Source organism: Mauremys mutica, chromosome 2 (assembly GCF_020497125.1).
Source record: "Mauremys mutica isolate MM-2020 ecotype Southern chromosome 2, ASM2049712v1, whole genome shotgun sequence".
Classification (NCBI taxonomy): domain Eukaryota; kingdom Metazoa; phylum Chordata; order Testudines; family Geoemydidae; genus Mauremys; species Mauremys mutica.
This window is the reverse complement of record NC_059073.1, coordinates 12,590,530-12,604,354: the sequence shown is the minus strand read 5'-3', so window position 1 is coordinate 12,604,354 and position 13,825 is coordinate 12,590,530. Positions and strand designations below refer to the sequence as shown.

The window sequence follows — 13,825 nt, the reverse complement described above, 5'->3', positions numbered from 1 at the left end:
GCACTAAGAGGCTTGCTGTGTGAAAAGGGGCACCAGCACAAAAGTTTGAGAACCACTGCTCTAGAGGGCAATGACTGCATCACATTTTGTTTCTTTCCGCAAACTAAGTACTCAAAAACAACAAAAGTAAAATATGGTAACAATGTGTTAAATAGAGAGATCCAATTATTATATTATTCTATAATATTTCTCTAAACAAAAGTTTAATGTTATAATCATGGAAGATATGTTTTGGGGATTTATTTTTAAAGCAACATGCAATTTCTCAGACCTTGAAGGCTTACATTAATTTCATAAACTTTCCTCTTAGCTCAACCTTTTGGCTTGAAGGCAGTTCTGTATACCCTGAAGTTACTTTTAAATATCCCTCTTCTAAGTCTGCCTGAAGCCTAAGTTTTCACTAGTGGTATTTCTACACAGCTGCTGGAACTGTGCTTCCCAGCATAGGTAGACAGATGCACTTTAGCTCTGCTCAGCCTACTGTGCTAAAAATAATTCAGTGTGTCTGGCCATGATGGCATGAGCAGTGGCTCAGGCTAGCCACCTGAATACAATCCCATCCAACCCCATGGGTTTTGTACTCAGGCTGCTAGCCCGAGCACAGTCCATGACACCACAGCCACAAAGCTGTTTTTACTGCGCTAGCTAGTGCATGTCTGTCTCTATCCGCACTGGAAAGCGCCTCCCAGCTATTGTGCAGACATTCCTAAGGACATTAACTCAAGAGATTTCTGCCTCTACTGAGATTTAGGTTATGTCTACACTACATCTTATGTCAGCATAATTTACGTCGCTTGGAGGAGGGTGACATAACTGTAGTTCAGTGGTGCCCTTAAAAGTTTGAGATTTGGTAAATCATAGGAATTAAAGAAAAGACCTATTAGATCAATGAGTCTGTTCCCCTGTAACTTCAGGAGGAATTCTCTCAAATAGAAGATGCATTCTTAGTTTCCAGTAGAGGCCACAATGAGATAAACTTCACAAAAGTAAAAAAAGTCACAGTCCAGATTTTAAACTTAGTCTAGACTCGCATTTACCAAGACATTAAAAAACTGAATTATGTAATCTCAGTAGTGAGTTCAGTCCCTCGAATAACTTAATACTAGAACAGCAATAAAACAGACTCACCTTTGAATGCATTTGAGAGGAAGCCTCCAATGTTAAATCAAAAGTGAGAGCTGGCATATTTTAACAGTGAAAAGTAGTGGTATAGAATCAATGGACATTCTCATCAAGAGTTCCAACCAACCTGTTATTTTGAAAGCAGAAAAGCTAACAACTGCATTAAAAACAATATTAATTACATGAGAATTGCATCAGTAGGCAGTTTCTACCTTTCCTTATTCATGGAGAGAAATATACGAGACTATAAAATGGTGGCTAATCTAGTTGTTTGCAGAAATATGAGCATTAATGTCATCTTTAAAATCAAGATATTAGGAGCTATAAACATTCAAATCCAGAGAATATCTGCAGACAAAGAATATGACATCATTTGAGGAGAAATCCTCCCCTATTTGGTCTCCACAGCCACAAATGTGAATAAAAGATGTCCCTGCCCCAACGAGTGTAGAACTGATGTCAAACAGGTAACAGAGTTGGCTAGGCAATGGGGATAGGAGGAAAAGTGCTAAGAGATATTATGCAGTTGCTGTTGTTATTGACAACTGCATCATGAGTATTGATTTTTAAAAGTGTACCTCATCTTCCTACAACAAATGGCATGGGTAGAAGCATGGTAGGCAAGATCAGGAAAGGGGCTGCAGGCACTGAGGCTGTATGAAGAAGACACAAAAGTGCAAGTGAGAAGAATGTGGTCAGCTCTACAGTTTGGGTGAAGTAGAAATTAAAAGACAAAGGCAAACAGTAGACAAGACACACACACTGAACTGGGTAGGGCCTTGAAGCCTCAGATAAGGAGCTTAAATCTGATATGGAAGATGATGGACTGATCAAAATCCAGGATAACCCAATTAAGAAGCTACAGCATTCCCATAATGGCACTGTAAAGAGAGGAGTGGGAGTAGGAGCAGGAGCCATAACTCTTTCCAACATCCACAGCAAAGAACCACAGAGAAAACAAGAGAGAACCTCACACTTTGAGACCAGCAAAATATTGTGTTTCCCTGGATGGAGCTCACCAACTCAGGCCTATGGAAGTGAGGTGCAGAAATTAAACCACTGTTTATATAATAAAAGATAAAAACCACAGTTTTAGACCCCGCCAAGTTGCATATTACCCCAGAGGGATAGATTCATTTTCTGAGATGTAATTCCCCTTATCCACTTTGATTTTATTTAGTACATTCAAATGTACATTCAAATCCTAAGTCAGACACTATGAAAGGTTAACAAGGGCACTGCCAAGTATGAATCATTTAAGACTGCTGCTGCAAGATTCATCCCAGGCACCTTGAGTGAGCAATTCTGACCCAACATCCCTTGGGGGAATAAATAGTTTAACAGTTTTAGTACCGTCCACTGGAGGATCCCAAAGTGCTTTAGACACTAGTGAATTAAGCCTGAGCTAGGTGTTATCTCCACCATTTTACAGATAGAAGAATTGAGGAAGAGTGATTAAACTGACTTGACCAAGATAATTCAAGTATTCAGAAGAGACATAAATACAACTTCAGTCTCCTGAATTCCTGTCCTTTAAGTCCATCGTTCTCCCCTTTAATCTACGAGTGATTGGTAGTAAACCTATAGACCTTAGATGCAGGAAGTGTTATTAGATATTGGACACTAGTAGCACTACTAGACTCTCAGTAACTAAATGTAACAGCACTAGGGGTAAGGACTCTCATGAAAATACCAAAAAATCTTTACTCTTTACAAAAAATCCAAACCAAAGTAAATGAACTACCAAGGTAGATACAGAAGCTCCTCAACTTACGCAAGATTTCCGTTCTGGAACACCTTGCGTAAGTCGAATTTTGCATAAGTTGGGAACGTATCTCCAACAATTATGAAAAACAAAACAAAACAAAAAACAAAAACCTTACAGAACTTACGGAACTTTTTCCGTAAGTCCGGATTCCCATAAATTGGGTTTGCATAACCCGGTGAGCGTCTGTACTACATTTCATGTTGCTTTCATCACTTCTTGTTCACCCTCTAATTTGTATGCAGCCTCAGCTATTGTAAGTGCTCTAAAATCCAAACAGTTAATCAGATTGATTTGAAATGTCATGTGCCTCATGGAGGCATGGGACAATGTTAGTGATCCAAATTTGAGATAATTTGACTGAGGGGTTCCCAAGTTGCAGGGCCCCCCTAAAAAACACTGGTTTTCTTCTGACCCCTTGTAATGTTAAACAGAGGTATAATGTATCTTTTCCCTGCTTTTTGTCCTTTAATAGTGTTAGATGGAATCCTGTAGGTGAGAGCGAATGGGTTGTAAAAAGGAGGTGAAGAGCTTGTATATTTCAGCAACTGTTGTGTTGTCAGACTTAAGGTATATGTGTTAACAAGGCATATTGGGGCATTACTGAAGAACTGCAAAGTTAAGGTTAACTTTATGTACAAGTTATTTTAAAGTAACTCATTACAGGTGTTCCTTGACCTTCTTCTGAAGCATCTGTAGGAAACAGGATATCATAACACAAGGTTCTCAAACTGGGGGCTGGGACCCCTCAGGGGGTTGTGAGGTTATTACATGGGAGGTCGCAAGCTATCAGCCTCCAACCAAACCTTGCTTTGCCTCCAGCATTTATAATGGAATTAAATATATAAAAAATTGTTTTTAATTTATAAGAGGGGTCGCACTGAGGCTTGCTATGTGAAAGGGGTCACTAGTACAAAAGTTTGAGAACCACTGTCATAGCAGATGAACCAGAGGTCTTATCTGGTATGGCAAATCCTGTGCTTCTATTTTCAGCTCCTTGCACATCATTTATTGTCCTTCACAGCATCAGAGAAAAGGGCCGGGAAAGGAGGAATGTGGCAGAGCTGAGCATCCATGTCTCTGGGTTAAAACACTGCTGTACTCTTCCCCCTCACCCCATATGCTCTGTTTCAGAAAAGCAAGAAATATCCACTACTTAGTTAAAAAATTAAAACACAACCAGCCCCAAAGAACTTATTTAGTTTATTTGGAGGCTTGGCTAATTTAATTTTTTCCTTCCTTTTTGTAGTCCACATAGCTTAGTAGCCAGCACCAGGCAAGGAGGAGGCAGCAGTAGCTCCTACTAAATACAGAAGAGGCTCTTGCCATTTCAAACTGTTCCAGGAACTTGAAGGAGACACAGAGGAAGATAAAGCATTTGGTAGCCTGATCTCCTCTGCTCCCCACAAAAAATAAATGGAAGCTGGGGTTGCACACAGGAATTGGCTTGGGGTAGGTGTGTGGGGTTAAAAAAAAAAAAAACGAAACTGGATATAGAGTGGGAAGTGCATCTTACAGACAGTGAAGCCCACTCAGTTCTTTCCTGCTGCCTCAGCCTGTATCAGCTGGCCTGGCAGTCACGCTTTATCTTCGCACTGTAAACCTCTGATTTGTTAACAAAAAGGTTCCCTTCTTTCACCCAGAGTGCAGGGACTAAACCACTGTCCTGACAGAGGACCATGGTAGTGTGAAGGGGTCAGAAAAGAAGTTCGAGTCCGGTGGCACCTTAAAGACTAACAGATTTATTTGGGCATAAGCTTTCGTGGATAAAAAGCCTCTTCAGATGCATGGAGTGAAAATTACAGATGCAGGCATTATATAACGACACATGAAGAGAAGGGAGTTACCTCACAAGTTGAGAACCAGTGTTGGCAGGACCAATTCGATCAGGGTGGATGTTGTCCACTCCCAATAATATATGAGGGGGTGTCAATTCCAGGAGAGGCAAAACTGGTTTTGTAAAAAAAAGTTGATGCTCTCTTCTATCAGCAGTTCAAAGAAAAACTTTGGAAGAAAGCTTTAAGACAACCTACTATAATCTCTGCAGGAGCAGCAGGAGGTGGCTCAATGTTTGAGTAGGCAGCTTCATTGTCTATTCACTGTCCCCAACCCAAGTGCACATTTTCTTCACCAACTTAATATTTAGGATGGTGGAAGTGAGAAAGCACATATGCCTTCCTCCTGCTATACCCAGGGCATCAAATGCCTATAGGCTGCTGGTGCAGTTTGAAGCAAAAGAAAAAAAGTTAGTCTGAGGACAGGTCCCAAAATTAGATGAATAACAGTTTAACTGTGTCTGTGTGTGTGGAAGGGGAGGGGAGGGGGAAGAGTTAAAACTTTAAATGGACTTACATCTGTATAAAGGTGGAGCCTTGTTGCAAAAGGAAACTGGCTAGAGTATTACTCACTCCCCCTTTCTAGCCAAAGGATGAGGAAATAGTTTGATGCCAAAGGAAACTGAATAATTTCTGTTCAGCTTCCCTCTGCAAGCTCTTTTAACGCTGAACCTGGTAAAAAGGAGAGAGGCATAGAAGGAAGATACAGGGGCAAAAGGAAAAGAGGGCAAATAAATAAAAACAGAATCAAACAGAATGAAGATAGTTATAGAAAAGACAGAAAAAATAACGAGGGACAGAGCGTGCTGGAAGTTCTGGGTCTGGTCGAGCCCCCCCATTTCCACCCTTGGACTGCTGTTAGATTTGAGAAAATTCAGATATACACAATATTTAATGTTAACCTATAAGGAAAAAGAAAAAGTGATAATCACTTACTATACAGAGCCTTCAGCCATAAGTTCTTTAATGCTCTATCTACAACATGAGCTCAAATTCCTCTTTTCCATCTCTATACTTGTTCCCCTTCCCCCCTCCACCTCCCATCAAACCCCCTATCTGGAATTTTTTCTCTGCACCTGACAAACTGCTCTTAGGCTCTAAAAATTTGGTCATAAGTGGTTGCTATGTTCCATCCTCATCCTTCTCAATCTCTCAGCTGCCTTAGACTCCCCTGATCAAGGCCTCCAACCTGAAGGCTTGTGAAAGCCAAAGGAGAGCAATTCCTTCACTTGGTTCTCCTACTACTTCTCTGGTCATGCCTGAAGCAACTCTTTTGGTGGATCCTTCTTATTCTCTCTCTCTCTCTCTCTCTCTCAAGACACCATCTCCTCCATCCACATGACTCCAACTATGAGCTCTCTGACCTGTCTCCCTCCAGCCAACCCCCAATCTCAGTCAGTTTCTTTGACATCACCTCCAGAATCTCATTGTTAAGGCCCTATTTGAATCGTGGGATGATTGTCAAATAATTGCAGCTGAGTTGCAGACAAAACATGGAAAATTGCAGAAAAGTAATAATGGACCTTTATTAATTGTGGCAATTTGGAAAAGCCAAAGACGACCTATTTGTTTAAGAAAAATTTGCCGGAACAAAATAAAAACTCAAGTATTATGTTATGCCTGCTAATTTTTTTCTGATAATCAGACATTTTGCTGCAACTATATTACAGCCATTAATACCCGGAGCTGCCAGCAGGACCCCCGGCTGCCAGAGCTCCAGGTCTGTCAGCCAGGGCTCATGCTGTCAGCACCATGCACAGGAGGGCTCCCGCTATCAGCCTGACAAAACTGGGCTGACAAAACTGTGGTGAAAGCCTAATGCTGCGGAATCCACAATATCATGAATTAAGTAGGGCCTTACTCATTGTCAATTTAAATTGAATGTACACAGTTTCTAGCACAAGGTGTGTGTGTGTGGGGGGGGGAATCCAAATCATGTCCTTTTGGCCCTACCATAACACAAATAATAGGGAGCCAACTTCAGGAATATTTTATAATCCAAGCTGCCTCAGATTTGCACCACAGAAGATCAAAGAGAAATTTCACTGAATAGAGAGCCTGGTATTTTTGAGTATCTGCATCACTGTCCCAGCTGTGCTAGGTGCTGTACAAACAAAGACAGAGTGTTCCTACCCCAACAAGTTTACAATCTAGGACAGTGTTTCTCAAACTGGGGTCGCCTCTTGTGTAGGGAAAACCCTTGGTGGGCCGGGCCAGTTTGTTTACCTGCCCTGTCCGCAGATCCGGCCGATCACGGCTCCCACTGGCCGCGGTTCGCTGCTCCAGGCCAATGGGAGCTGCTGGAAGCGGCGCGGGCCGAGGGATTGGCCTGCAGCGGTGAACCGCGGCCAGCGGGAGCCACGATCGGCCGGACCTGTGGACGGGGCAAGTAAACAAACCAGCCCGGCCCACCAGGGCTTTCCCCGAACAAGCGGCGACCCCAGTTTGAGACACACTGATCTAGGAAGAAGAGAAACATACGAAGAATAGGAAAGGAAGACAATCTCGTAATATACAAATTTATATACAAAGATTTTTTAAAGAGATTTTTAATTTCTTAAATAAGTGCCTATGAACTTTCATCCTATTTGCCTAGCTATTAAACATTGCCTGATTTCTTGGAGAACATGGGGCAGAAATGGTTCTGGAATAAGTCATTTAACCAACAGCAGTAACTTTAGTTGAATTGGACTGGAAAAACAACAAAAGCCTCCCACCCTCAAAAAATAAAATAAAACACCATCCTACAAAACTCATCAGGTAGGTTTTTCCATCCTATCAACTCCATTTCCCTTCCTCAGCCCTCTAATGTCTGTATTTCTAACTAATAAATGGTAATCTGTGTTCTTTGAAAATTTCTGGAGTCTGTCAAATCCACCAATCTATGCTAGCTTTCAACCATAGGTGCACCCAAAAACACTGACTTGAATTTTGAAACACAACCAGCATTTTTACAAATTTTAGCACTGCAGAACCTGCACTTAAAATGTTTGAATCCATTCTTGTTTTCCATTTCTATTCTTAAAAAAAATAACTTTCAGAATAAAACAGCTACTCGGTAGAAATCAATAATCAGGAAGTGTTGTATTTCAGTTCCTACGTAGTACTTAACAGTCATATTTGGCATTAAAAACTATTGGTGTTTAGAAACCATTCCATAGAAGAATTGCCTGTCAGAATGATCACATTAAATCAAAATTATCACGTGTATGTTTTTGGTTTGCTGGGGCTTAAAAAAACCTTAAAATTACTAAAACATTTTCATGAAATTAAGAGTCAGTATGAAACTGACAGGGTGGATTTAATTTAAATCATGATTTAAATCACTAGTCAGGAAGACTCGATTTAATCATGGTTTTCTACATAAAAGTACATTCTTGTTGGTTGTTATAACAATACATATTCTTCACAACTCATAGATGTAGGTTTCTTTTTTAGAAAGTACACAGTATACATTTTTAAACAGATTTATTTTGAAAACTTTTCAGATTAGTTTTACAGCTATATCAGAAAATGAATGATTGTTTGGTTATTTCATTTACCAAAGATAACTGAAGCAGATATTTATGAAGTCATTGGGAAGTGAACTAGCTCCAATTCAACAGATTAATCATTACTATTTGGAGGACTTTCTTGCCATGTTGTATTAGGAGGAGAACATCACCAGACAGACATTTAAATTGTGTTATTTAACTAAAACAACGTTAAGTGTTCTGGATTTTTCTTCTTCAGTAGCAAACACATAATATTTTAACAAAACAAGCATATGTCCCTCGCTTCTCACATTTATCTCCAAACTCCCCCTTGTCCAGATCTATTCCGTCCCCAACAATCTTTTATTCACTGAACTTTTTGAAACTTTGCACTTTTAGAGAGAGGTAAGGGATTGACTGTGTGCACACAAATCTGCAGAGGGGCAATAGAGTTGAGGTCTGTTATTTCTCACCTCTATATATTTATTTATTTAAAAACATTTTTGCATGTTAACAAGCATGTTCTCTCTGGAGACACAAATCCACAGTTTAGAACTGCAAAACTAAGCATCTCTGATGGTATCTTCTAGACTGAGCACTGAGTCCCATTGGGTAAATAGAAAGATTAACCTAAATAATCTATACAGAAGCCCCTGGAACTCCATAAGATTGGGTCCCTAATCCATGAACTATTGGAACTCATTTACAAAACTTTTCTTAAACATTACATTAATATATTGTCTAATACTATAGAATTAGAATTTATAATCCCTATTCCATGATGAGATATCTTAGAGCTATAATGTATCTTAATTAAAACTATCTTTACATCGGATTTTTTTTTGATAAAATGCTTTTTGAGGAAAAAACCTATTTAAATAAAAAAAGTCTGATTTTTTTTATTCTTAAAAAAAATCATTGATTTTTATCCACCCTGGAAACTGGTTTGATAATATTCCCCTACAGCATTTGAAATACAAACACCAACCTCATGCTAGTGCAAAATAACTAAAAAGTGATATGGACTAGAAACTGCCTACAGACAAAAGTGAAACTATTTGATTTTCATTGTCCTTGCTATGTGAAATGCAAAAAGTAAACAACCAGTATAAATGATGAGAAAAATTCAAATGTTTAAGTTTTCACTTTTAATATTGAACAGTGTTATTTGTAATAAAGAAAAAGATTTTTTAAGTGTGATTTCTAACCTGACAATGTCCCTTTGATATACTGCAGAACCTTTAAAAATATTTTTCTTCTTTTCATATTCTGGGTATCTTTTGAAATATGGTGATATGGAGCTTCTATACGAAATACTCCATGTCTTTTTAAGGGTCAAAGTTTTCCTAAGTTTGAGACAAGAGATATTCCGACTGGAGAGTTACAAATTTACAAGATTTGAATATTCAGTTTTGAGAGCAAAATATTAGCCTATTTACAGCAAATAATATACTGTGAAATCTGTCTGATAATTTTAATGTTTAAAGAGTAACTGCCAATAGCTCTTAATGAAAATAAACAGTGTACTTTTTAAAATATTTGGAGGATATAGAATGTTTGCTGTTAGTGGGAAAAGGCATTTCCATGAATTCTAAAGGAATGAGAAAGGAGTTAGAACATCCTATATCTCCAATCTGTATGCTACACTACATCAAATATAGTGCTGCCATGCAAAGCAACTGGAAAACTAGGAAAAGGTATTGCGTTTTTTATGTTGTTAAGCTATAAAATATGTTTTATTCATTTTGCCAAGATGTACAATTTCTGGAGATAGCTTCAAATCAAATAGAAGCTGTCAAACCACAGAATACAGAAGTATAATTTTTGCATACTATCCAGAAACACTGTTGCTTCAACAAATCTCTTAGCTTGTAGAAATTACAATACCAAGAAAGTCAACTGTTCGGGTATTAGTCATCAGAAATTGGAAATATAACGGTTTACCACAGAAAGAGCTTTTAATACTACTTGACAGATACTTTGAAACAGACTTACTACAACTACCTTAAACACTTATAGTATATATTCAAAATGTTATATTACTGCTATACAAGAATCTTTTATTCTGAAATAGTGTGAATTTCAGACACAGTTCGTTTACAGACTGACACAATCAACCACACATGTTCAATACTTTTAAAGATACCTAGGGTTTAATAAAGCTCGCAGCTTTTGAAAAGAAGTATTATGCTGTTTTATTTGCAATTCTTTGTGTGCATTTTATCTTTTCCAAAAAGTTTGAAGAAAGAATAACAATCCAAAGCCATGTTCTACCAAGACTGGATTTAAAATACATGTAAGATAAATCCTTACATGAAAGCAAACTTATTTTAAAAAACACTAGTTTTCCTTGCTCTTCACATTTTCAATCTTTAAATGACCAATACCATTTACAACCATGTAAATTAGAGAAAATAGTTTCTCCATTGTTGTATATTTGCCAGACACCTCACAATACTGGCAGTGACACCTGCCCCAATTCTGCAAACTTCAGTGGGACTATTCACAGAACATAAAGTTAAACACACACATACATCATGCAGGATCAGAGCCACAATCCTGGCTCCAAAAAGTTTAAAAGCTGTACCCCTAGTCCTGCACCTGGATCCATGACGGGACAAGACTTCAAACCCACAGATCCAATGCAGAATCAAGGCTTAATTTCAGACATGAAGCAAGGGGTAGAGGGATAACAAAGAAGTAAGAAGGGATATGGAGAAGGATGGACAGGGACAAACAACATCAGTATGATTAAAGTTATTCATTAAACCATGTTAGGTTTAATACTTAAGGCACTGCTTCTGCAAAATGATTCACACAAGTGCACCTTGATCTCAAAGAGGCTCCATGCGGTCACAGCATAGAGCCTCAAGGTGGTTCAGCTTTGCTCGATCAAGAACTTTATTGTTTGTATCCTGTAGACTGAGAACACTGTACAGGCAACACAAGGATGAAAGAATGTAAATTAAGAGACACCATAGTGCAAGTTTATTTTTAAACTAAGTGAATATTGTAATTACACATATTAGTCCCATTGATGAAAACTATGAATCCCCAAACTCTCTGCCTTCTCTTTAACTTTTTATTTCAACTCATTTACTATAGCACTGCCATCATCCTGGTCACATTGCCAAAAACCCAGCTACAGGCTGACTCTGCAAGACTTTGACATTGGTGTTAAGGCCCACAGGATATATTCTGCTTTGAGAACATTTAAATAAGAAACACTGCAACTAGTTAAAGCATAAAGCTACACAGTTATGGAGCCACACAGTCTTTCAGTTAGGAGGGAACAGGAGAAGCTAAAAGAGGACTAAAGCAAAGAAAATCATATAGTCCAATATTGCAAAGTTAGGAAAACAGAAAGGAGGCAAGGGTGGACTATGTACAAAGTATTGTGCTTTAAAACGAGTCCCCTGGGATTGGAAGAAAAAATGGGTATTGTTACAATTGTGCATTTCTGACTGTATCCTGACTTCAGGTTTGTATCAGACTTAAAAACAAAAATCCTGGGAAGCATAAGAGACCCCTTCATGGCAACTACTCCAACTGCTCTGGTGCTAGGTAGATACATTTAAAAAAGGCATCCTCATCGATGCACAATTCCCCTTCTTCATTCACCCTTTACTTAACCACCTACTAGCGTGTGAGAGCGAAACCAACGAGCCTCTTCTCCTTCCTCTCAGATCAAACACCCGCTCCTCAGCGAGCACAACAGCTCACCACACAAAAAAAGAAACCTCAACCACTTCCCCTGGCCCCCCAGCTGGATGAGCAAACCGCAGATTTACCATCGGCCCGGCGGAAGGGGCAGCCCCGCTCTAGCCACGGGGCCCCCCCTCCCCTTTCCCTTTCCCTTTGTTTACTCTGTGGGCTAGTCACCCCCAGGCGAACGCGCCAGCCCCGAGCCCCGTCCCACCACATCCGGCGGGGGTGACGAATCCCACCTTGCCGCCGCCCCCGAACCGCCACGGCTCGCAGGAGGGGGCGGGCGCGGTCTGCCCCTCTCCCCACGAAGGCGAGAGGGCGGGTGGCTAGGTAGGGATCTGAACGGCAACCTCGCCGCCTCCTTCCCACCCGCGGGGGGGGGGGCACCACCCGCTCGACGACCCCCCCTCCCCCTCAGAAAAGGCCATTGACAGACCACTGCACCCTTCAGGCCGCCCCCGCCCAGCCCGCGCCTCAGTGCGCAGAGCTGGCGGTTCCCTCCGCCACACGAGGGCTCCCCGCCACAGACACGCGGGGAACGGGCGGGCTCGCCCCCCCCGCACGCTACAACCGCTGTAGGGCTTCCCCCCTCCAGAGGGGCGGGGGTGTCTCACCTCCCCGGGGGCGGGGAAAGGAGGCGGACACGGCGGTGCCGCTCGCCAGGGGAGACACCCCCTTCCCCATTACATAAGTTGGGGCCATTCTGCCTCACTTTCCCTGCCCCCCTCCGGCCAGCCCCGGCCGCGGCGACTCACCGGCCCGAGTCTCCGTCCGGCGGAGCGCGACGGCTCGCGGCGAGCTGGGGGGAGGGGAGGTGAGAGACGCCGCGAAGTTGAATCGTCTCCGTCCGCCGCTTCTGCCGAGGGCCCCGACCGGCTCCCGTCCCTCCCCGCTGCGTGTGTCTGTCCCGGCCACTCCAGGCCGCTCCCCCTCCCTCCCGGCGCGCTGCACCATGGGATACGCCGCTGCCCCCTCTCGCTGCCAGCCTGCCTCACTCCCCGCACGAATGGCTGCGAAGGGAAGGGACCGGTGCGCCCGCCCGGGCCGCGCGGGGCGGAGTGTCCCCTCTGAGCCGCGCGGGGACCAGCCACAGCCGGGCCACCCCCCACAGATCCGCGGGGGGCTCCCAGCCTCGGGGCCACCCCCCTCAGATCCGCAGGGGGCTCCCAGCCTCGGGGCCACCCCCCTCAGATCCGCGGGGGACTCCCAACCTCGGGGCCACCCCCCTCAGATCCGCAGGGGGCACCAAGCCCTCCCAGCGCGGGGCCACCCCCCACAGATCCACAGGGGGGCCAGTCCTCCCAGCCACAGCCAGGCCACCCCCTTCTGATCCACGGGGGGGCTCCCAGCCATGGGGCCACCCCCCTCAGATCTGAAGGGGTCCCAGCCCACCTAGCCTCTAGGGGGGGCACCCCCCCTCAGATCCCCATGATGGTCAGTCCTCCCAGCCTCAGGAAGGAAGCAGCTCTATGCTCAAAAACAGTGACCAACCTTCCCAGCCTCAGGTGAACTGCCTTCTCAAATACCCCAAGAGTCTGGGGATCAAACCAGACAACCTCATTCTTAACCTAAAAGGGGCCTGGCCCCGGGCTCAGAGAGTAAACCACTACCAGTCCCAACCCTCAGGTAAACCAGACCCATTCCCAGCTGCTTTGCTGAAGGGGAATAGGCAGCCAACCTCCTTTCACAGCCTTCAAGGACCAGCCCTCCCTCTCAAAAGTTCATTTGGAGCAACCAGTCTTCCTTCCCTCCCTGTGAGGGAATCAGGACTGGTAGAAGATGGAATTTATTAGGAGACAAGGGAAATGTAACCCATTGTTCCTCAAACTTTCTCCTCCCCTACCAAACCTCAACTGCAGGGAGTGTATTCCACCTCCACACATTCACAGCCTTTTCTCTCTTTCTGTTGGTCTGAGGGTTTC

The 13,825-nt window shown here is 42.7% G+C and overlaps 1 protein-coding gene across 2 annotated transcripts in view; it reads right to left on the bottom strand.

Moving 5' to 3' along the window:
* Positions 1 to 12,804, bottom strand: part of PTK2 (protein tyrosine kinase 2) — a 377,826-nt gene extending 365,022 nt beyond the window's left edge. The window contains exon 1 of one of the 2 annotated variants that reach the window (XM_045007657.1): positions 12,659 to 12,804. The gene's annotated coding sequence lies outside the window, so the exon portion shown is untranslated. The remainder of the gene's footprint in view (positions 1 to 12,658) is intronic. The other variant, XM_045007659.1, reaches the window with a different exon arrangement.
* Between the last annotated feature and the right edge of the window lie 1,021 nt (positions 12,805 to 13,825).